Source organism: Scyliorhinus torazame, chromosome 9 (assembly GCF_047496885.1).
Source record: "Scyliorhinus torazame isolate Kashiwa2021f chromosome 9, sScyTor2.1, whole genome shotgun sequence".
NCBI classification, from domain to species: Eukaryota; Metazoa; Chordata; class Chondrichthyes; order Carcharhiniformes; family Scyliorhinidae; genus Scyliorhinus; species Scyliorhinus torazame.
In genome coordinates, this window is record NC_092715.1 from 60,184,523 (window position 1) to 60,206,628 (window position 22,106).

The 22,106-nt window shown below is 53.5% G+C and overlaps 2 long non-coding RNA genes across 3 annotated transcripts in view; one reads left to right on the top strand and one right to left on the bottom strand.

Annotated features, from left to right (window-relative positions):
• The window catches only part of LOC140429240 (uncharacterized), a 149,759-nt gene that overhangs the window by 126,931 nt on the left and 722 nt on the right, over positions 1-22,106 (top strand). The gene's annotated exons all lie outside the window — the stretch shown is intronic.
• LOC140429239 (uncharacterized) overlaps positions 1-22,106 on the bottom strand; it is a 160,645-nt gene that overhangs the window by 3,313 nt on the left and 135,226 nt on the right. The gene's annotated exons all lie outside the window — the stretch shown is intronic.

Consider the following 22,106-nt stretch of genomic DNA (forward strand, 5'->3'; position numbering starts at 1 on the left):
CAGGTCCCGCTGCACACTCCCCTCTTCCAATTTACAACCATTCAGGTAGTAATTTGCCTTCCTGTTTTTGCTTCCAAAGTGAATAACCTCACACTTATCCAAATTATACTGCATCTGTCATTGATATGCCCACTCGCTCAACCTGACCAGATCATGCTGTAGGATCCCTGCATCCTCGTCACAATTCACCCTCCCACCTCATCCAAGTCATTAATATATATTGTGAATAGCTGGGGTCCCAGCACCGATCCCTGTGGTACCCCACTGGTTACTGCCTGCCAATTTGAAAAGGACCCATTAATCCCGACTCTTTGTTTCCTCTCTGCCATTCATCCATCTCAATACATTTCCCCCAATCCCATACGCTTTAATTTGCACAATAATCTCTTATATGGGACTTTTTCAAACGCCTTCTGAAGGTCCAAAAATATGGTATATCCATATAATGGTATGTTGGCCTTCATTGCGAGAGGTTTCGAGTATAGAAGCAGGGATGTTGTTGGTGTTGTACTCATCCATGCAAGTGGGGAGTATTCACAAAACACACACATGCAGACAGTACCACATGTGCTTTGTAGCTGGCGCACAGGCTTTGGGGAGTCATGAGGTGAATTACTTGCCAAAATATTTCCAGCCTATGACTTGCTCTTGTACCCACAGTATTTAAATGGCTAGTCCAATTAAGTTCCTGGTCAACAGTAACTCTCAGTGTTCTGATGGTGGAAGATTCAATTATTGTAATGCCATTGCATATCAAGGGAAGTGTCATGATATTCAAACACACACATCATGATAGACAGACCAATTAGCGCACATAACACGACAGCCAATCACAGACAAGGACAGAGACAGTATAAGACAAGAAACACGACACCTGGTGGTCAGTGGATCTGGAGACAGGACAAGGACAGGACCTGATTAAAAAGACACTCACACAGTCACCACGAGCTGAGTACCAAGACAGATCTGTAAACCACAAGTTGGAATAAAACTGCGTTGTACCAATCGCGACCGTATTGGTTCATCTGTACCTCAGAGCACCCAACACCACATGATACCAGTGAGTGGATCGATACCCGCCGCCATACCTCAGCGTACAGAGACAACCAGCAATACCCAGGCAAGATGTACGAACTCCCGGTTCCGCAGCAGCTCCAGTGCCACGGCGATCTCCGCGAAAACTGGCAGCGATTCCGGCAAACGTTTGAATTCTTCCTGGTGGCAGCCGAACTTCAAGACCTGGCCGATGATGAAAAAATAGAGTTTCTCCTCGCCATCGCCGGTGCAAGAGCAGAAGAAATCTTTAACAAATTCAAGTTCTCCAAGGGGCAAAACAGGTACGACTTCCAGGCAGTCCTGGACAAATTCGGCAAATACTGTGAGGAAAACACACTCCACACTCCAATCGGCAAGGAAAGGTAAGAGAAGCGCCAGTACTCACCTCGAGGCCGAAATCCCGGACCAGAGAGCGATTTGGGTCGAGGTCGGTGGCCATCTTGCTAAAGGGACGACACTAGCGCAGTTGCGCGAGAAGTGCGCAGAACCGGAAGGTTCGTTTGCGCATGCACAATCAAGAAAACGGCCATCGGTAAAGGAACAGCGATCTGCGCATGCGCAATCGCTTCCTACGTGCTACGTCACGCGCGTCATGACGTCAGAGGCCCCAGACCGCACCAATTTAAAGGGGAAACGTCCCAAATCCAATTTAAAGGGGAAACGTCCCAAATCAAAGAAAAAATCTTTTAAAGCTGTAAAACAACCTTCCTTCACCTGGAATGACAGCACAATGCCTCAAATTGAACCAGGAAATGAATTTAACCTCCGAAGAACCCTGCAACAAGCAGTTACCTACGCACAAACCGATGATTCCGACCTCGAAAACTTCGATACCGATCTTTACATTTTTTCCGGACCTCGCGAGCCCAATTACAGCTCAATGGTCCTAGACGGCTACAACCCGGACGAACCTTTCAGGTTGCACATTGGCGACCCCCGCATTGAATCCGACGCAGATGCGGATTCACTTTTCGGATCTGAGGATCTTCAACCCAGCAGATACGACGTCCCAACTCATCAGTGCAGGATGATGCTGCAGCCTGAAATTAAGAGACAGAAAGCGATACAAGCCCACAGAGAGCGGCCTGCTGCCACACAGAGCGTGGTCCACGCCCCGCTCAGGGTTCCCGACTCTACGAGGGAAGCAACGCAAGACTCCAATGCGCAGTCCTTGCAGGAACAAGACCATGAGGGTCTAGCAACCTCCTCTGACCAACTAGCGGCAGATGATGCAAGTCTGCCATGCTCACGTAAACAGCAAGAAGGCTATAACAGTCCACCACGCTCCAGTGCACAGCAGGACGACCATGACGGTCTATCTTGCTACAATGAAGGGCACAGCGCTGATGACTGTTCAAGCCCAAATGAAGACAAGCCAAAGGAATCGCCTCTTCCAAGCCCGAAGAAAAAAGGATTATGCGCTGACCTTCAGGATCATTATAGCCGAAGAGATATTAATAATGCTGCACAGTCACAGAAGGATGCTGAGGATTACTTGTAATCTTGTAAAGAAATTACTTGTATGTCTAACTTGCAAGGAGCAGACTGAAAATTGCCATTGCTTTAGTACGGATCGAAAAAATGGACACGACATTGATCCTCATTTAATGGAAATAACACAACCTGAATCATATCTACAGCAGGGACAACTGTCTTCCTTCAACACAAAACCGCAAAGTCCCAACTTCAGAGACCAGCAGTTAGTCAGTAATGACTCTTCAAACCCTGATGGGAATATTAATCGCATTGAACCTATGCACACTCCACTGATAAATGAGCAGAACATTGGAGCAAGAATCCTGAGGACACCGACATCGAGTAGCCAGATAAAGCACTTAAAACCCGCATCAGTTTCAAGTGAACCAATTGTGCTTTCCAGTGATGGTGAAGATGCAGATAAGGTCGACCCGATTATCCATTGTACCACATTAACTCCAGAGATTAAGCATTTATGTCTGGGGAGTAGAATGTGGGCAATTGAGAACAGTAAAAGAGAGACTGTGACTATGCCAGTCCCAGCAAAATCAGACCCAGAGACTATGAAGGCATGTACATTAGAAAAGGATACATATGAATTAACTGAGAAGAAAATTGAAACGGACTGTTCTTTGGAAACTAGTACAATGACGAAAGAAACATTGGATCCAACATTTGATGCCCTACATACGGGAGAAATTGAGGGAAATGAACAAGGTTCTGTAATGTCTGGGGGAAGATTTAAAATTCCAAAGAAGAAAAGCCCAAATGAGGGACAACGGCAAGACAATGACAGTCCACCCACATGGTTTGCACCACCAGATGAAAACTCTGACAATTTACCCAACCCTAGTGAACAGCAAGCAGCTACTGAGGATCTACCCACGGTATGTGAAACGAGTGACGACAGCATCCCACTTCCCATGCAAAAGGTGCAAAGTGACAGACCTCAGCTAGTGCGTACAGAGGCACTCGACGATCACGGTGAGACCACTGGTGACTACGGTGACACCACACTACTTCCATCCTCAATTGCTCGAACCTCTCCACTAGTCAATGCATTCCTGCATGTTCCGACTCCAGAAGTGCAGCTTCAAGAAATCTCAGCTGACTCCAGTAAACCTGCTAAGATTCCGGACGGGGAGCATCAACAAAAAACAGACCAGACTCCAGATGGGGAGCAACCAAACGCCGACTCTGATTCACGTAAGCCAGACTTTACTCCAGACAGGCAGTGTCGCAACCTCAGTGATGGCACGCTCAGGGTGACAGCAGATGCCACAACGATAGGAGATGGATCACGTGACAATCACACTGGTTCAGTAATAACAAGCAGCGGCTACAGTCCAAGAGGAATACACCAATTTTCACCACAGCTATGTCCACACATTTGTTCCACACCGACAGTGCGGCCAATGACAGCTCATGCTGGACAAACCCAGTATTCAAGCCTGCAGCAGCTAGCAGTCTATGCAGCATATTCTCAAACAGGCCAGCACTACGGATTGCCCACTAATGGAATCAAGACCGAAGGAGGACTACCGCCAGCGCAATCTGCACTACAGACTGGATGCCTTAGTTACTGCCCAGGATTTGCTGCACCACACCCTGGCCAGATAGCATATTCCTATCAGATGCAAGGTTCTAGTTTCACACCATCACCAGACATTGATGCGAGCAGCAATTCTGTCTCCAAAGCGACATGCTTCAACGCTTCTCAACAGAATCACCCTTCCAGCACAGCATGTGGCCAGAACCAGTATGCACAGTCTCCTCCTACTTCAACATCTGGCACATCCATGACCTTGAATGATATTGTTGATGGTACCTCTTCAATGTCAACGACCCATCAGCTACAAGATGCCATCCGACAGCACCACCACAAACTTAAAAAGAAAAAGACTCCACCTCGTTCCTGGTACGCATGACGGATGGATCGGTGCATAGGCGCAATCGGCGAGCCTTCCGCCTACTTCCACGCTCGCAACGAAACCACACACAGACGCCGTGTCCTCCACTGGTTCCTGATAGTGACTTCGTGGAGCTGCCATATACCATGCCACTTCTGTCGCCACCCGTGGCCAGGCTCGCACCTCAGCCGGTGGTTCTCGACCCACCCTTGAGGCGGTCAACCCGAATTCGTCGCCCACCTACTAGACTGGACTTATGAGACTGTTCACTCGTCAAAGTTTAGAAACTATTGTATTGTAACATGTTACTGTTTTATCGTTCCAGATCTCGTTTGACCGGACCACACTTCAAAGTTTTTCTTCTTTTGTTATGGTACAACTTTGTTAGCATGCCACACCCGACATCGCCCCATGTATATAGTTACGCCACATGTACATGCTGTAAATATCACGCACACACACACCTTTAGCTGCACTCAGGACACATTCATATTTATAACCACGTAGGCACATAATCTTGTAAAAAAGGGGGGATGTCATGATATTCAAACACACACATCATGATAGACAGACCAATTAGCACACATAACACAACAGCCAATCACAGACAAGGACAGAGACAGTATAAGACAAGAAACACGACACCTGGTGGCCAGTGGATCTGGAGACAGGACAAGGACAGGACCTGATTAAAAAGACACTCACACAGTCACCATGTGCTGAGTACCAAGACAGATCTGTAAACCACAAGTTGGAATAAAACTGCGTTGTAACAATCGCAACCATGTTGGTTCATCTGTACCTCAGAGCACCCAACACCACAGGAAGATTCTCTCTTATTGGAGATGGTCATTGCATGAATATTACTTGCCACTTATTGTCCCAAGCCTGAATGTTGTCCATATCTAGCTGCATGTAGGCGCAGACTGCTTCAGTATCTGGTGAGTTACAAATGGAACTGAGAATTGTGCAATCATCGACAAACAAACCTATCTCCTTACGTTGGGGAGAAGATCATTGATGATGCTGCTGAAGATGTTTGGACCTAGGACGCTATCTTGAAGAACTCTGTAGCAAAATCCTGGGAGTAAGATGATTGGCCTCTACAACCACAACGACATTCCTTTGTGTTACATCTGACTCCAACCAGTGGAGAGTTTTCCCTCAAATCCCATTGACTTCAATTTTGCCAGGGTTCCTTGAAGCCACACACGGTCAAATGCTGCCTTAATGTCAAGGGCAGTCACTCTCAACTCTCCTCTGAAGTTCAGCTCTTTTGCCTATGCTTGAAACAGGGACTCTATGACTTTATGGCTGTGACGACGTCTGGAGCTGAGAGGCCCGTCATTGTTTTCATGGTGTTACAAAGAATTATACCTGAAGAAAGATAACGTGGATCAGAGAAGCTAAGATCAAACATTTGGAAGACTAAGAATAACCAAGGCAAGAAAAGTGAACATTCAAGAAAGTAGAAATTAAGGCAGAAACAGGAAGAGGAACTATAGCATCTGACGGAGTTCCAAATTGCTGACAAAATGAAACAAAAATAAATCTCAATCTGGAGGCTTATTGTCAGGGCTTGTATAGTTTATTTTGGTAATAGGAGGCATCCGTATAACTGGTATTTTAGGTTGAGTTTTGGTGAACAATGGTTAGCACTGTTGCTTCACTGCGCCAGGGTCCCAGGTTCGATTCCCGGCTTGGGTCACTGTCTGTGCGGAGTCTGCACGTTCTCCCCATGTCTGTGTGGGTTTCCTCCGGGTGCTCCAGTTTCCTCCCACAAGACCCGAAAGACGTGCTGTTAGGTAATTTGGACATTCTGAATTCTCCCTTTGTGTACCCGAACAGGTGCCGGAATGTGACGACGAGGGCTTTTCACAGTAACTTCATTGCAGTGTTAATGTAAGCCCACTTGTGACAATAAAGAATATTATTATTAAATAGAAGCTTTCCCATATCATCTTCCAACTAACAAATTCCCCTGGAGAATCTGTAATTTGCACTAGATGATCAAGGATGTATCCTGCAGGGAGAAATGGGAAGGAGGTCATTGAAATGAAAATAAGGACAAATAGGGTGGAATTCTCCATTTTCGAGACTAAGTGCGATGGTAGACAGCTCCGGCGGTACCTTTCCCATTGACCAGAATGGTGGAGTCCTGCATCAGATTCTGTGCTTGGAACCTCATTAATTATGCACAGGCGAGTTCACCTCCGAAACACCTGGAGACCCGCCAGCTGATTTGTCTGCCCGGGTTCAAAGGCCCTGGTGCCGTATTTAAACACCAGTCCAGCAATCTCACATCACTCTCTCCAGCCCATCTGTCTTCACCAGACCTTGCAGGTTGTCAACATCCCAGAAGCAAAAGTAGCCTCAAGACGAAAGCAGCAGCTGCTTTCACTGCCAAGGCCTTGAGGAATCCGGGCCCACCAGCATGTGCACGACCCCAGGGACGCCTCGAGAAAGCAGACAAGCGCACCCCTCCGGCCTGGGAGGCCATTGTCCAGGAGGTCAGCGCGGCTGCAACCTGCCCACGAAGCGCCATCTAATGCAGGAAGTGGATAACTAATCTCATCCGCTCCGCCAGTGTAAGTTCTCTCTCAGCTCCCTCCACTATCAAACTCTCAGCATTGCACCATGAAAATAAACAGCTATTCTCTTCAGGGTTCGCACACATTCAGTCACGGGGGACACATATCAACAATTACCCATTCAACAAGATTTTCACAGCACCACCATCCCATCTGTCTTGTTGCTCACACTCCATTCTCCATCCCTTCTGGGTAGGGCACATGCATTTCACCCAACCTCTGCTACATCTCCTCTGAGAACATCTCTTTCTTTTGTCTCCATAAAGGCCAAATGTGCGCACAACAAGTGAGAATAATCCTAGACTAGCAGATATCATCACCTTCACCGAATTCCAGGAGGCTGCAGCAGGACCTGCCACCAAGGACAGGGATCACTCCTGTGGCAACGCAGAGCTTAGCCTCTCGCAACAGCCTAGTATGGGTTTCAGCCCCTGAAGCCTCACTCCACCAAATCCTGCCATTCACACTGAGTGCCATGTACTCAGAAATAGCTTCAGCTCATCCAAAAGTGTCCTTTTGCATTTTTCAGGTACCAGCAGACCACGGCCAGCAAGCCAGCCAGCAGCTCCCCGAGCCCGAGAACACACCTCAGGGTGAACTGTCACAGCGCTCACCCCCACCCTCCACGAGGGCAGAAACACACTGAGGTTTAGTTCAAGGTTAGACTCGGTGTCGCTTTCTGGAGAACACCTCACAGAGACGTCCTTGCAATGGTTGACGACAGAGACAATTCTCCGCCCCCCCAAAAAAAATTGGTGTACCTCATGGACTACGCCGCGCCGAGTATCCACCGCCTCAGGCCATTGCCTGAGGCCAGCCCCGCGATGCTCCATTGCCGACCGGCTGAGTTCCCGACAGTGTGGCTTGCGTGTGCTCACACCGTCCGGGATCCTCGCGTGGCGGCTGCAGACTTGGTCGGGGGAGGGCCGATCGGTGGGTGGGGGGGGGGGGCTTCATTCGGGGCTGGGGGCAATGTGGACAGATGGACCAGGGTGCGCGAGCGGCCGGTGCAGGGCACTACTTTGGTGGTCCGGGTCTGCGTGCTGAGCCCGCCATGGAGCACGGTGCGGCTGCTGCAGGCCGCCGCCATGTGCATGCGCGGACTCTGAACCGAAGTGCTGGGGGCCGTATCGGCAGATAGAGCTGCGAGCTCCACGATGGCTCCCTGCTAGTCCCCAGCAAAACGGGGAATAGGTGGCCTAAAAGACCACGGGCGGACTCGCCCGCAATCGGCGGGATGGCCCGACGCCGGCGCCAAAAACGGGGCGAAGCACTCCGGCGTCTGGCCATGCGGAACGTCGAAAAACCTCAAACCCGGAAGGGGCTAGCAGTGGCGCTACAGCATCACCCGTCACAGATGCGCGCGCTGTCGCAGCACTAAAGACTCCCCTGCCGGAGACCCGGCAAAATGGCCGCCCGCCGCGCAGCGCCGAGGTTCCAGGAGTGGGACATCGAGGCACTCCGGGACACAGTGGAGCAGAGGAGGGAGGCCCTGTACCCCGGACACGGCCGCAGGGTCACACCTAACCTCAGCCGGCGCCTGTGGAGGGAGGTGGCAGAGGCCGTCAGCGCCGTGGCCGTAACAGCCAGGACAGGCATCCAGTGCCACAAGAAGGTCAATGACCTAGTCAGGGCAGCCAGGGTGAGTAGCACCCCCCCCCCCTCCCCCCATTCTCCCCGCCACCCCAGGATGGGCGGCACAGCCCTAGCTGAAACCGACATGGCTACACCCACAATGCAGGCTGCATTGGCAGGCTGGGCTGTGAACCTATGGCAACATACACACAGCCGCTGGTCCGCATGTATATGTCCGCCTAACACTGTTGTCCTTTATCCCTGCCACCCCCCCATCCCAGGAGGAGCGTGCCCATAATAACCGGGAGCGTGAGAGAACTGGAGGGGGTCCACCTGAAATGTGCCCCCTCACCGTTCATGAAGAGAGGGCCCTGGACCTTGTAGGCTGATCCAAGGACAGGGAGGTTGAGGATGCAGAGGTTGGGGGCGCACCAAGTGAGACCCCCCCACTGCCTGCCCCCCTTTCCCCCTTCCCCATCCCCCCGTTTCCCCCCTCCCCCTTTCCCCCATCACCCCCTTTGTCCCCATTCCCCCCTTTCCCCCATCCCCGCCTGCGTGTCTAACCATGCATGCTGTGTTGTGTATTGCAGGACCAAACGTCGTCCCACCCATCCCTGCGGATGCCGATCGCCCCCAGGATGTGCCAGGGCACCCACAAGACAGGGATAGACCCAGAGCGTCAGGCATTCGACACCCCCACCCAGTGCCAGGGTGCCCGCGAGCTAGGGATAGACCCGGAGCATCAGGCATACACTGCCCTTATCTAGTGCCAGTACGGTGACGCCAGAGGGCCACACCCAGCGACGAGGAGGGCAGCCACAGCAACAGGCCCCCGTCCCAGTCGACCCAGGACACTGACGCACAGGACACAAGCACCAGGGAGACCCACATACAAAACACACACACCCAGGGCACACCTGTCATAATATGCACCCATGCACATCATGAGGTAAAAGCAGGCAGTGACAGACACCCAGGTGAGCCAATCAACATACAGAACAGAACACTACCAATCACCAGACAGAACATCAGAGGGGGGCTTCCAACTATAAAACACACGAGACATCAGCACTCTGCCTCTTTCCACTGATGACAACTGCAGTGACAGTCAGGGTGTATATATCAGTTAGCACCTTCCACACGTGGATCAGAGCTAGCCTGGTCTAGATAGTTAATGTTAGTTTACTTAGAGTAGTCGAGAGTCAACCCACAGGCAGCTGTGTGCTTCATTACTGAAGTTCAATAAATTTTATTGAGCCAACACCTATGTTTGGTGTATGCTTGATCATTTCACTGCATCATGTTGCAGTCCGTGTTACCCCAGGGTGAATAACACGACAACACCCACCCAGGACACACCCACCCAAGACACACCGATGCACAGGACACTGATGCACAGGACAATGACGCACAGGACACCCACACACAGGACACCCACACACAGGACACAACCTCCCAGGACACCCACACACAGGGGACGGATGGACAAGAAACACCACTCCAGGGGACCCCAGACTTCGGGTTGGATGAGGAGCATGACACTACGCCACTGCTAACTCCTACACCCTCCACCATTGCAGAGACACTCACCTCCGTTGGGCACTTTAGCGATGAGGCTTCTGGTACACTAACTGATGCGCACAACACCACCATCCCGGAACAGCAGGTGGAGGTAGGAGCAGCCGAGGGGCCGGACGGTTGGAAGGCAGCCCAGCGCAAGCAACCATCTGCCGCCCAGATGGGTCCCGGGTTCCTGGAGTTACCACACCCACACATAGATCTGATGCAGTCATGGACCCAGGGACGATCGAAGGGGGATGATGGCCGGCTTGCGGCAGCTGCAGACGCAGGTGGACGAGTCCACCCATGTCCAGGAGCAGGGAGTGGTGCCGGTCATGCGTGCCACCCAGGCCGACACCGCACTGGTGGCGTCCGCCGTGGCGGCAATGGGGGCGATGGTGTCGGACATGGGCAGCAGTATGCAAGGCCTGGGGCTTTCCGTGCAGGCGGCGTCCATGGCCCAGGATATGGCTGCCCTCTCACAGGCAGCCATGAGCCAGAGGCAGCTGCAGGTCGCAGAGGCGCTCAACGGTGTGGCCCAGTCTCAGCAGGCCATGGGCCAGTCTCTGCAGGCCATCGCTGAGGGCATCAGCGCCATTGCCCAGGTGCTGGCTGGCGTCGCCCAGACACAGTCAGGGATGGCCAACTCCCTGAGCTCCATGGCTGCAAACATGCAGACCCTTGTTGATACCAGGGCGGGCCTCCAGGACTGGAAGCGCCAGGTGCCGGGGGGGCGTTGGATGCTCGATCCGTTCGCATCCCCGAACCATGGAGAGGCCCAGGGGCCATTGGGCACCCCGAGGGAGGAGGAGGTGCTGGAGCCCGTTCCGGGTCCCCCTGCAGGGCAGGACCCAGAACACCGCGACACCACGGACCCCCCCACCCCCTCCTTCCGTCCCAGGTGCATCTGGTGGGCAACGGGCAGGACAGGCTGGCAGCTCGCCATCCCAGTCACCCGAGCCACAGCCTGGCCCATCCAGGCCTGGCCGCCCCAGGACAAGGCTGCCAAAGTGGTCCCTAGTCACAGGGCAGGAGTCACAGGAGTCCACCTCCAGTTCTGCTGGACCGTCTGGGGAAGCACCTCGACGCAGTCATAGAGCCCGTAAGGCCAGAAAAGTAGACACTGAGTAAGTTGGCATGGGTGCAGGGCACAGACTAGTTTTAGGGGCTAGGGCACGTGTATGAACTGTTTGTCATTAAAATCACTTTCACACCTACAGAAGCTGCCTCTGTGCTCTGTCCGATGCGTGCGGGGGTGGGGTGTGAGGTGAGCGCCAGTGTGTGTGAGGGGTGATAGGACGTCAGCCTCAGGTGAGTGTGCCCCCCCCCGGTCGCCCTCGCCATCCCCCTGGCAGACGATGGGGCCGTGCGCTGCAGTGTCAAGGCCACATGCAAGGACGGTTCAGGTGGTGGGTGGTACTGTTGCCATGAGTCAGACATTGTCTAACGATGTAGAGCCCGGAGCTCATCGCAGAGCGAGTTGTCATCATCCTCCATGGCCTGCAATAGACACGCTTCCACCGGCCACCGTGTGAGCCCTGCCCAGTGTGCCGCGCAGGTGGATATGCAATGGAGGGGTGGTGTGCATGCGGGTGGGGTGAGGGTGGTTGGTGGTGGTTGGGGTGAGGGTGGTAGGCTGGTGCCGTACTGTGCTGTCTGTGCCCATACTTGGCGATTCCCACCCCCCCCTAACCTGTGAACCGGGCGGCTATCAACCCGTCCCGTGCCCGCTGCCCCAGCTGGTAACGGTGGGCAGCCTCCCGTCCATGTCCAGCCCATCTGTCCTGTACATTGCCCCCATCCTCCTCATCTGGGGAGGCCTGCCCCTCATCGTGTTGCTCCTCCCCCTCCTCTGCCTCCAGCACATCGCCCCTCTGCTGGGCTATATTGGGCTATATTGTGCAGGACGCAGCAGACCACAACGATGCAGCCGACCCTATCTGATGGGTACAGGAGGGCCCCTCCAGAGTGATCCAGGCACCTGAAGCGCATCTTCAGCAGCCCAAAGCATCTCTTGATCACACCCCTGGTCGCTGCATGGGCATCGTTGTAGCGGTTCTCCGCATCAGTCTGTGGCCTCCGTATAGGTGTCATCAGCCACGACTGCAACCGGTAACCCTTGTCGCCCAGCAACCAACCCCTCAGCCAGGGGGGGCGTCCCTCGAACATGGCAGGGATGAACGATTGTGCCAATACAACCGGGCATCCCGGTCCACAGGGAATGGATGTAGCGGTCCGCGATGGCATACAGGGCGTCTGTCACTGCACGGATGCACCGGTGCACCGATGCCTGCGAGATGCCGGACAGGTCCCCACTCGGCGACTGGAACGACCCCGTCGCGTAGAAGTTCAGGGCCACCGTAACCTTGACGGCCACCAGGAGAGGGTGTCCTTCCCCAGTCCCACGCGGTGCCAGGTGTGTCATGAGATGGCAGATGTGGGCGACAGTTTCACGGCTCATACGGAATCTCCTCCTGCATGCCCGGTCCATGAGGTCCTGGTACGACGAGCGGCGCCGGTACACACTGGGCCTCATCGGGCGCCTCCGTCGCCGTGGCACCACCACCTCCTCCTCCTCCTCGCCCTGTGGAGTGGGCAGCCCTCCAGCCTGGGCGGTTGCCACCTGCCTCTCTGCGGCACACTCCGGCAACATGTAGAAGAGCAGCTACCGCCACGGTGGCAACATCGCTGGGCGATGCCCAAACATAACGGTCGTCAGGGGGTGGGGGGTGGGGGGGGGGGGGCGCGGATAGACGACATGTCATCATTGCGCATACCCCCCTCTGCAGCCTGGTGCCATGGGCTGCATGGTCGCGGCTGTTACCAGCTGGCACCTGGCCAGGCAAACCGCTCCCCCTCCCCGGCACAGACCCTCCCCACCCTTCCCCGGCACTCACCCTCCCGGTACTCAGCCCTCCCCAGACCCCCCTTCCCGGCACTCACCCTCCCCGGTACCCAGCCTCCCCCCCACGCCCCCTCCCGCCAGCACCGACCACGATCACCGGCACGCACCCTCCACCGGCACCCGCGACCCCCCCCCCCCACCACACTGACGGCCGTGCCGTCTCCTCTCCGGCGGCCGCTCCACGCCGACCCCGATCTCCGCGCTCGCCGGCGTCAGCCAGCACGGCTGGTTGACACTGTTAAAAAGGTTGTTTGATTTACGCCGGCGTGCGACTTCAGCCCATCTGGCCCGGAGATTTGGAGCAGCCCCGGGGCTCATTGCGTCGCGTCGATTCTCGCCATTCTGCGAGGCGCGATTCCCGTTGGCGCGATTTTTGGTCTGCCGGAGAATATTGTGGGCGGCGTGGAGCGGCGGGGCGGGATTCACGCCGCCCCCCAGGGATTCTCCGACCCGGTAGGGGGTCGGAGAATCCCGCCCATTATTTTTCACGACGGCGTCAGCACTTAGTCTCAAAATCAGAGAATCCAGCCCCAGGTCTTCTCGGAACGTGTGGCATATGATATGCACTAAATCTCTGGACAAAATCACGCTTGCCCTGCACTGTATGGAAAGGAGGCTCATGGACGATAGACTCTTAGTGTTGCGTGTCGTCTCCGCTGTCTGGGTCTCTGCCTCCCCAGCCCCCTGTTGATCTTCACACTCAACCTGCCCATGCCCCCCAGGCAGTGCCTCCTACTGGAATTGTCCACACCGATGCCATTCTCTCCTTTGCCTCTTGCATTGAGTGAAGATTCATAGAAAAGCTTCCTGGAACGCTGGATCCATCCATTCTAACTTTTGCCTCCTCTCTGAAAACTTATAATGAAGACCAGAATGGTTAAAGTGTACTGAGTATCTTTTGGTGGTGGCCAGGGAGTGAGAGGTCGCTTATTTGGTAGCTCCCGCTCATGGTGGACTTTTGGGACCTTTTTCTCCGATGTATGGGGGATTTGAGTGGTAAAATTGGAGGCTGGTGAAGAAGAGAAGAGGAATTCCCCACCAGTTTATGGAGTCACGGACCAGAAATGGTCTGAAAAGAAGAGATTGTTTGACAAAGAAGGGAGTGGAGTCAGCGGCACAGGAAACCTTGGCGGAGGCTCAGGGACTGGGATTGCTGGCCCAGTGGTCAACGGAGCAGCTGGTGAACTTCCACCAGCAGAACTTTGCCAAGCAAAGGCAAGAGTATCTGGACCCGATTAAGATGGGGATTGACCGGGAGGAGCATAAATTGGAAGCCCAAAGATAGGTGATCAAGAAGGTGGAAGAGGCAGTGGCTGAGCACAAGGACCAGCTAACCGTGATGGAGGCAGAGATGGGGCTGATGAGGGACCGCCAGAAAAGGCCGCAAGAGAAGGTGGAGGATTTGGAGAACAGATCGTGCAGGCAGAACCTGAGGATCGTTGGTCTCCCGGAGGGTATTGAGGGATCAGACGCAGGTGCATACGTGGCGCGTATGCTCGAGAAGCTGCTGGGAGAACGTGCGGTTACACGGTCCTTGGAGGTGGACAGGGCGCACAGAGCGCTTGCGGGGAAGCCGCAGATGAATGAGCCACCGAGGGCGATGCTGGTGCGATTGCACCGGTTCCTGGACAAGGAGCAGATCTTGAGGTGGGCCAGGCAGACGAGGAGCTGCAAATTGGAAGGCCACAGCTGTGCATTTACCAGGATCTGGGTGCGGAACTGGCTAAGAGAAGGGCAAGCTTCAACAAGTAAAATCGACCCTCTTTAGGAAGGGGGTGAAGTTCGGCATGCTGTACTTAGCTCGTTTGTGGGTCACCTATGAAGGTCAAGAACTCTATTTCGCATTGTAGGAGGAGGCGGTGAACTTTGCGAAAGACAGGGGACTGTCAGGAGATGGAGGACATTGAACTTGGGGACGGGTAATTCTGTACTTGTGCTGCTAAATCTTTTTTCTTTTGGGGTTTTGTATGTATTGGTTTTGTACCAGGTTTTGCGACATTGCTCAGTGTTGTATGTGGGTTAATTGGGGGATGGTGGGTGGAATTTTCTTCTTTGTGTTGTTGGGGATTGTAATTTGCATATGTATGTTCGAGCGGGGGGGGGGGGGGGGAGGGAGATCAGTGAGGGGTAGGATGCTTGGCGCCATGGGCGGGGGCTACCAGGCTAGCTGGGCGGGTTAGCTCACGGAAGCGCAGTGGGGGGCTAGCAGATGACTTGTTTGTTATGGGGGGTTGGGATTATTGTTTTGTTTGGGGGTGAGGGGGTGGGAGGGGGGGTAACTGTTCTGCTGACAGGGGAAGGACTGGTGCTTGGAAACAAATGGTAGGTCGATGACGGTGAACACCCAAGGGCGGGCCTGAAGAGGCACGGGATGTGGGCCAGAGGCTGGCCTAAGAAGGGTGATGGTTGATCAGCAGGGGGAGGGGGTGTTCAACAATTCCCGCAACACCGCTCTGACGCCGGGACGCGATTCTCCGGCGACCAGAGAATCGCTGGTTGGGGGGCTGCTCAAAGAGGCCTCTGAGGCGATTCTCCGCGGTCGACCGGCTAAATTCCCACCGAGTTCCGCCGAGTCCCACCGGCATGGTTCCGACCAGGTACCACCCGGTGGGAGCTCGGACCTGCAGCCTCGGTGGCCATCCTGGTGCGGGTGCGGGTTGATCAGATTCTGGGGAGTGCCTCCACTGCGTCCAGGCCTGCGATCGGGCGCTACCGATCGGTGGGCGCCCGCGATCTGGAGGGGGCCTACCTCCTTCCGTGCAGGCCCGCAGTAGGGGTCCGCCATGTTGCGCAGCGCCAGCAAGGAAACGGCCACCACGCGCATGTGCCAGTGCGGAGACGCCCGTCGTGCACACGCACTGGCGTGGAGACGGCCGGCGTGCACCACTCCTGTGTTTACTCCGGTGGCAACACTTGCCTGGGATTTCGGAGAATCCCAATCCACGTTTCCCGATTTTCTCCACCTCTCACTGGCAATGTCACAAGGTTCACACCCACAAAGGGCATGAAGCTCATTTTAATATATTTCCAGTAATTTAAATATTATCAGCAGATCCCCCTCACTAAATATTAACATGTCATGTCAGCAAGGTTTACATCAGGTTTGGCCAGAAGTAAGGCAGCCATGGGGATCTCTCTAGGCCGCTGAGGTACGTATAGCGCCCCGCGGGGTGGGGGCGGGGGGCATGCTGTGGCACGGTGCCAACCTGGTAATACTAGCCGGTGCCAGGGGGCAATGCTAGGGGCAGGACCTAGTGGGAGCCACATGGGGGGGGTACATTGATGAGTGGTGGGTGGGGAGGGGTGCGGAGAAAGAGCGGATACTGAAGTTGTGGAAAGAGTGTCGGCTATACTTACGGGGTGTTGGTGGGGGTGCAATGCCGGCGCGTATTGTCTGGGGGTTTGTGGGGTGCAATGCCGGTGAGGATTATTGAGGGTGGGGAAGTCCCTGCTACCTCCGTGATGTGTGCTGGGGGCCTTTAAAGGTGGCGCCCCGATCTCTTTGTAACTGGTTGGTGGCTCTATGGTCTCCTGCCAAGCCAGAGCGATAAACCACGCCCACTCATTTCTATTTGACTAAGTGGCTCAGAATTTGGAGAGAAAATTGGTCTGTACAACTGGAGAGTGACACACCAGTGTTCAGTCTGAGCCTGACACTTTGCCAAATTCTGTTAAGATTCTTCCCATCGACTGAAGGACAGACCTGCAGACCAAACTGTGCATTTTGCCTTTGAAGCACACAGCTCTTGCCCCTCCCTGCAGCAGGGGTACACCATGCTTCCAATGATTGCTCATTTGCATGCCCACTGCCCTACTGCACTGTCTCCCATCTCTGACTTCATACTGTGATGTTCGCTAGTCCCTGTCATCTGTGCCTCCTTTCCATTCCATGGCAGGAATGTCTGCATTCTCTGAACGGAGTTTTCCAATTTTCTGGTCCAGCGCAGCTTCAGGTGGGAAAAGCGATGTGTTTTTTGCGGCGTATTTTTGGATGCTTAAGCAAAAAAACATTTCTGCCTGAGTTTCACACTGCCTCTGTGGCGGGTGGCCTCTGAGTCACACACCCCACCATCAGCTAAGCACTTCAATTAGTGGGGCTCCATTTCAAGGGCAGCCCAGCACTTCCAAGACACGTGTTAATGGTCTCAGGCAGGGAAGGGCTGCTTAGAAGTCTGGCCCAAAATTCACAAGACATCTCTTGGCAAACTGCTGGATAACATGGAGGAGCATTGTGATATCTTGTTCCCAAAGATAGGGAAGAGACCCTCGAGCAAGATCACTAACCCCACATGGGAGGCGGTGGCATCGTTGGTAAGTGCTAGCTCCCTGCAGAGGAGGACGGGATCCAGTGCCGCAAAAGGGTGAATGATCTCCTCTGTTCAGTCAAGGTATGTCACTCTTCTCACCTGTCATCACTCACCCACTCACACATCCACTGGTAGCTCACTCATTGCCACCTAAAGAGACACCACCACTTGAAACCTACACACTTCCTCATCTCTCCTGCAGCTCGCTGCCCCATCGCCTCCCTGCTCACTCACCACCCACACATGCCAGGCATCTTTACCATCTGGCCTGGCTTGTGGCCAGCTTACACTCTTCTCATGTCTTTTCATGAAGGAATAGTTGGCACATAATGAAAGAGAGAGAGATCCCACACAGGTGGAAGGATGCCCAAAATCAAAATCCTCTCTCAATCCGAGGAGAGAGCACACCAGCTGGCCAGGGAGGAACACGGCCGTTCCGGCACCGAGAAAGAAGTAGGCACCAGAAATCTAAGTGAGGACACGGAACACCATTATCCATCACACCAATCTAATGTGAGTCGTGTCTCTTCTATTGTTATGCCCCTGCCATGCACTAATGTTATCTCCCTTCTCTGGCACATCAGTGGAGCAGCCCACTGCCTCCACCAGCCAACCATAGGTGTTTATCCCTGACACCAGATCCAATGAATTCTCTGAAGTGGAGATCGAAGAGTCGTCACAGCTTTCCCTGCACCCACCATCACTGCAGAGACACACACCTCGGTGGGACTTATCAGCAGAGAGGCCTCGGGGTCTCAATCTGGTGAGCGCCTCACTGACTCTGATCCACGGCAGGGACATCCCAGGGAATTGGCACACGGAAGGCTGCTGGAGGTCAGAACTCTGTTGAGACCCAGTCAGATTACGTGCCTCTGGATTTGGTCATGCCTCAGTTGCTGGAGCTCCAAAGACAAAGTTGGGAATATCAGGAAGGGATGTCAGATACACTCCTCGGATTTAAATGGAGGAGTCTCAAGCCCTTCTGACTGAGGAGATCGTGTCAGCCAGGTCAACCCTCCGAGGGTAGCGGATGAAGTGGAGACCTGGGGGTGAGATTTCTGCCCTGTACTGGTGGAGGGTGCAGGATGTGCACTCCATGGCGCAGGACGTGGACTCCATGTTGTGGGCATTTGTGGGCATCCAGAGACACATCTTGACCTCACTCCAGCTACCCCTCTATCCAAAGGAAAAAGCCAGGGGCTCTCGAGCAACCATACGATAGAGGAGAAGCTGATGCATGTCCCGAGGAGACTCTGGGAGTGTTTAGCCCATCGCGCCCCACTCTTCCTGTGACAGAATGAGCTCCAAATCCATAGGCCGAGGAGGGTGGCACCACCACACAGCAGCACCTGAAAGCAGTCTGGGGCCTTCCTGGTCTCAGCCCTCCAGAGGACGCCCGCCAAGGTCATCATAGACAACAGTGCATGGCAGCCATGTCATCACAGACAACAGTGCATGGCAACCATACCCCCACATCTGTACCTTGGGTCACTGCAAGGCCCTGTGTGCTACCCTATCAAGAGGGTGGGGGGGTCTTATAAGGATGCTGCAGTTACCATACCTGATGGAGCATCTGAGGGTGCTCTGCTAAGCCTTTTAGCCTTTGCCTTTCATCAGGAAGGGCGTATGTGCTTGGTTTTTCAGTGAGGGGTGAAGGGAAACCAGGGCAAAAGGTTAACTGCTGTTTCATAATCAGTAGCACTCATATTTACCTTCTGCACTTCCAAGTTCCATATCCCTCTATTCCCATGATATTCAGATAAACATCATGGTGCAAACATACATACATACTGATGGACAGATCAATGGACCAATCACTACACACACAACATCACAGCCAATCACAGGCAAGAGCATACACACTATAAAACGGGGAACACGACACTTCCTGCTCATTCCAGCAGGAGACAGCTCAGGGCACAGAGCTCACAGCAAGCCACTCAGACATTCACCATGTGCTGAGTGCTTCTCCAAGATAGTGTTAGGGCTAGGTTCACAGGTTAGAGGGTAATGAACGAACCACAGTAACCAGTTTACAGATGTTGTTATTGTTAGTAATAAAACTGATTGTACCATCCACAACTGTGTTGGTTTGTCTATGTAGCAGAGCACCCAACACGATATAGTACCAGGATTGGAACCCAGTAATTGTGAGACCTACCTACGCATCTTAAGGAATCCGCCATCCTGCGCCATGGACACCATCAGCCCGCCGCAGCCGCTCCAAATCGCTGGAAACCTCAGCGTCAACTGGGAGTTGTTTAAACAGCGCTTCCAGTTCTTCCTAGAAGCCACAGAAAGGGAGAATGCTTCGGACACCAGGAAAATCGGCCTCCTTCTCTCCACGGTAGGGCAACACACCATCCACATCTACAACTCCCTGGTGTTCGCGGAAGGTGAGGACAAGACGAAGTACAAGACGGTCCTTCTCAAACTTGAGCAACACTTCAGCGCGAGGTAAATGAGAGTTTCGAGAGGTACCTCTTCCAGCAGCGCCTGCAGGGTAAGGATAAGCCCTTTCAATCTTTCCTTACACACCTCCGTATCCTTGCGCAGTCCTGCGGTTACAAGGCCACCTCCGATTCCATGATACGGGACCAGATTGTTTTTGGGGTCACCTCGGGCACCCTACGCCAGCAGCTCCTCAAAATTAAAAGCCTCACCCTAGCCACCGCCATCGAAGCCTGCGTCCTCCATGAAAACGCGACCAGACACTACTCCCAATTCCAGGCGGCCGAATCGGCATGGCAGGGGTCCTACGCGACCGAATCGGCAAGGCAGGGGTCCTACGAAGCCGAGCGGGTCCAGGCGATTGAGTTCCTCCCGGCCCGCGGCCCGGACGAGGGTGGCCATTTTGCGTGCTTTCGGCGGCCTCCCGCGCTTGTACGCGCCAAAAGAGACGTCGACGCAGAGGGACGTGACGCGCAGGTGCGCTCTACGCAGGACCGAACTGCGCATGCGCGATGACGCAACGAAGCCATGACGTCACGACGTGCGGCAACTGTGGATCCGCACATTTAAAGCGGCAATGTCCAGCAAAGAATCGACAATGCCTCTGCTGTGGCAAGATGGGCCACTACGCTGCCTGCTGTCGAGCAGCTCAACCTGCCAACGCTCCCCAATTCCTACAGCCTCGCAGGGACGTGCGGACCATTCAGCCTACATACTCCGAGCCATACCTGGACGATATACAAACCGGTGATACAGATGACCGGGAATCCTTCCGCGTTGCGGTCATTGACAGGAACCGGATGTCTCCAAGCAGGACCCACCAGCCGATGCCAGTGAACATCATAGAATTTTCATAGAATTTACAGTGCAGAAGGAGGCCATTCGGCCCATCAAGTCTGCACCGGCTCTTGGAAAGAGCACCCTACCCAAGGTCAACACCTCCACCCTATCCCCATAACCCAGTAACCCCACCCAACACTAAGGGTAATTTTGGACACTAAGGGCAATTTATCATGGCCAATCCACCTAACCTGCACATCTTTGGACCGTGGGAGGAAACCGGAGCACCCGGAGGAAACCCACGCAGACACGGGGAGGGTATGCAGACTCCGCACAGACAGTGACCCAAGCCGGAATCGAACCTGGGACCCTGGAGCTGTGAAGCAATTGTGCTATCCACTATGATACCGTACTGCCCGGTGCATTGAACAGTGTCAATCCGGGTGATGAATTTAGTGCCACCCTAATGGTCAACCCAAATTCGTCGCCCACCTACTAGGCTGGACTTATGAGCCTGTTTGAACATTGAACTCACTGACGTATTAAGCCACAATGTTAATATCTTTCTCTTTTTGTCGTTACGTTTTGAAGCTTGATGTTTACACGTGTTTTGTTTATGGTACAACCTCATTGCTATGTTGCACCTGACACCTTCCTATGTATATAGTTTAGCCTCATGTACATGTTGTAGATATTGCACACACACATTCAGCTGCACTCAGTACACATCTATATTTATTACCACATAGGCACATATTCTTGTAAAAAAGGGAGGATGTCATGATATTCAGATAAACATCATGGTGCAAACATACATACACACTGATGGACAGATCAACGGACCAATCAATACACACACAACATCAGAGCCAATCACAGGCAAGAGCATACACGCTATAAAACGGGGAACACAACACTTCCTGTTGATTCCAGCAGGAGACAGCTCAGGGCACAGAGCTCACAGCAAGTCACTCAGACAATCACCATGTGCTGAGTGCTTCTCCAAGACAGTGTTAGGGCTAGGTCTACAGGTTAGAGGGTAATGAACGAACCACAGTAACCAGTTTACAGATGTTGTTATTGTTAGTAATAAAACTGAGTTGTACCATCCGCAACCGTGTTGATTCGTCTATGTAGCAGAGCACCCAACACGACACAGCCTATTCATGTATTCATCAAGATGCCTCGCTATCACATCTGCTTCCATCATTTTCCCGGCAGTACATTCCAGGCACCCACCACCCTCCACGTAAAGAACCTGCCTCGCATATCTCCTCTAAATTTTCCCCCTCGCACCTTAAATTTATGTCCTGTAATAATTGGCTTTTCCACCCTGGGAAAAAGCTTCTGCCTATCCATTCTGTCCATGCCACTTATTATTTTGTCAATCTCTATCAGGTCGCCCCACAACCTCCGTCATTCCAGTGAAAACAATCTGAGTTTATCCAACCTCTTCTCATGGCTAACACCCTCCAGACTAGGCAACATCCTGGTA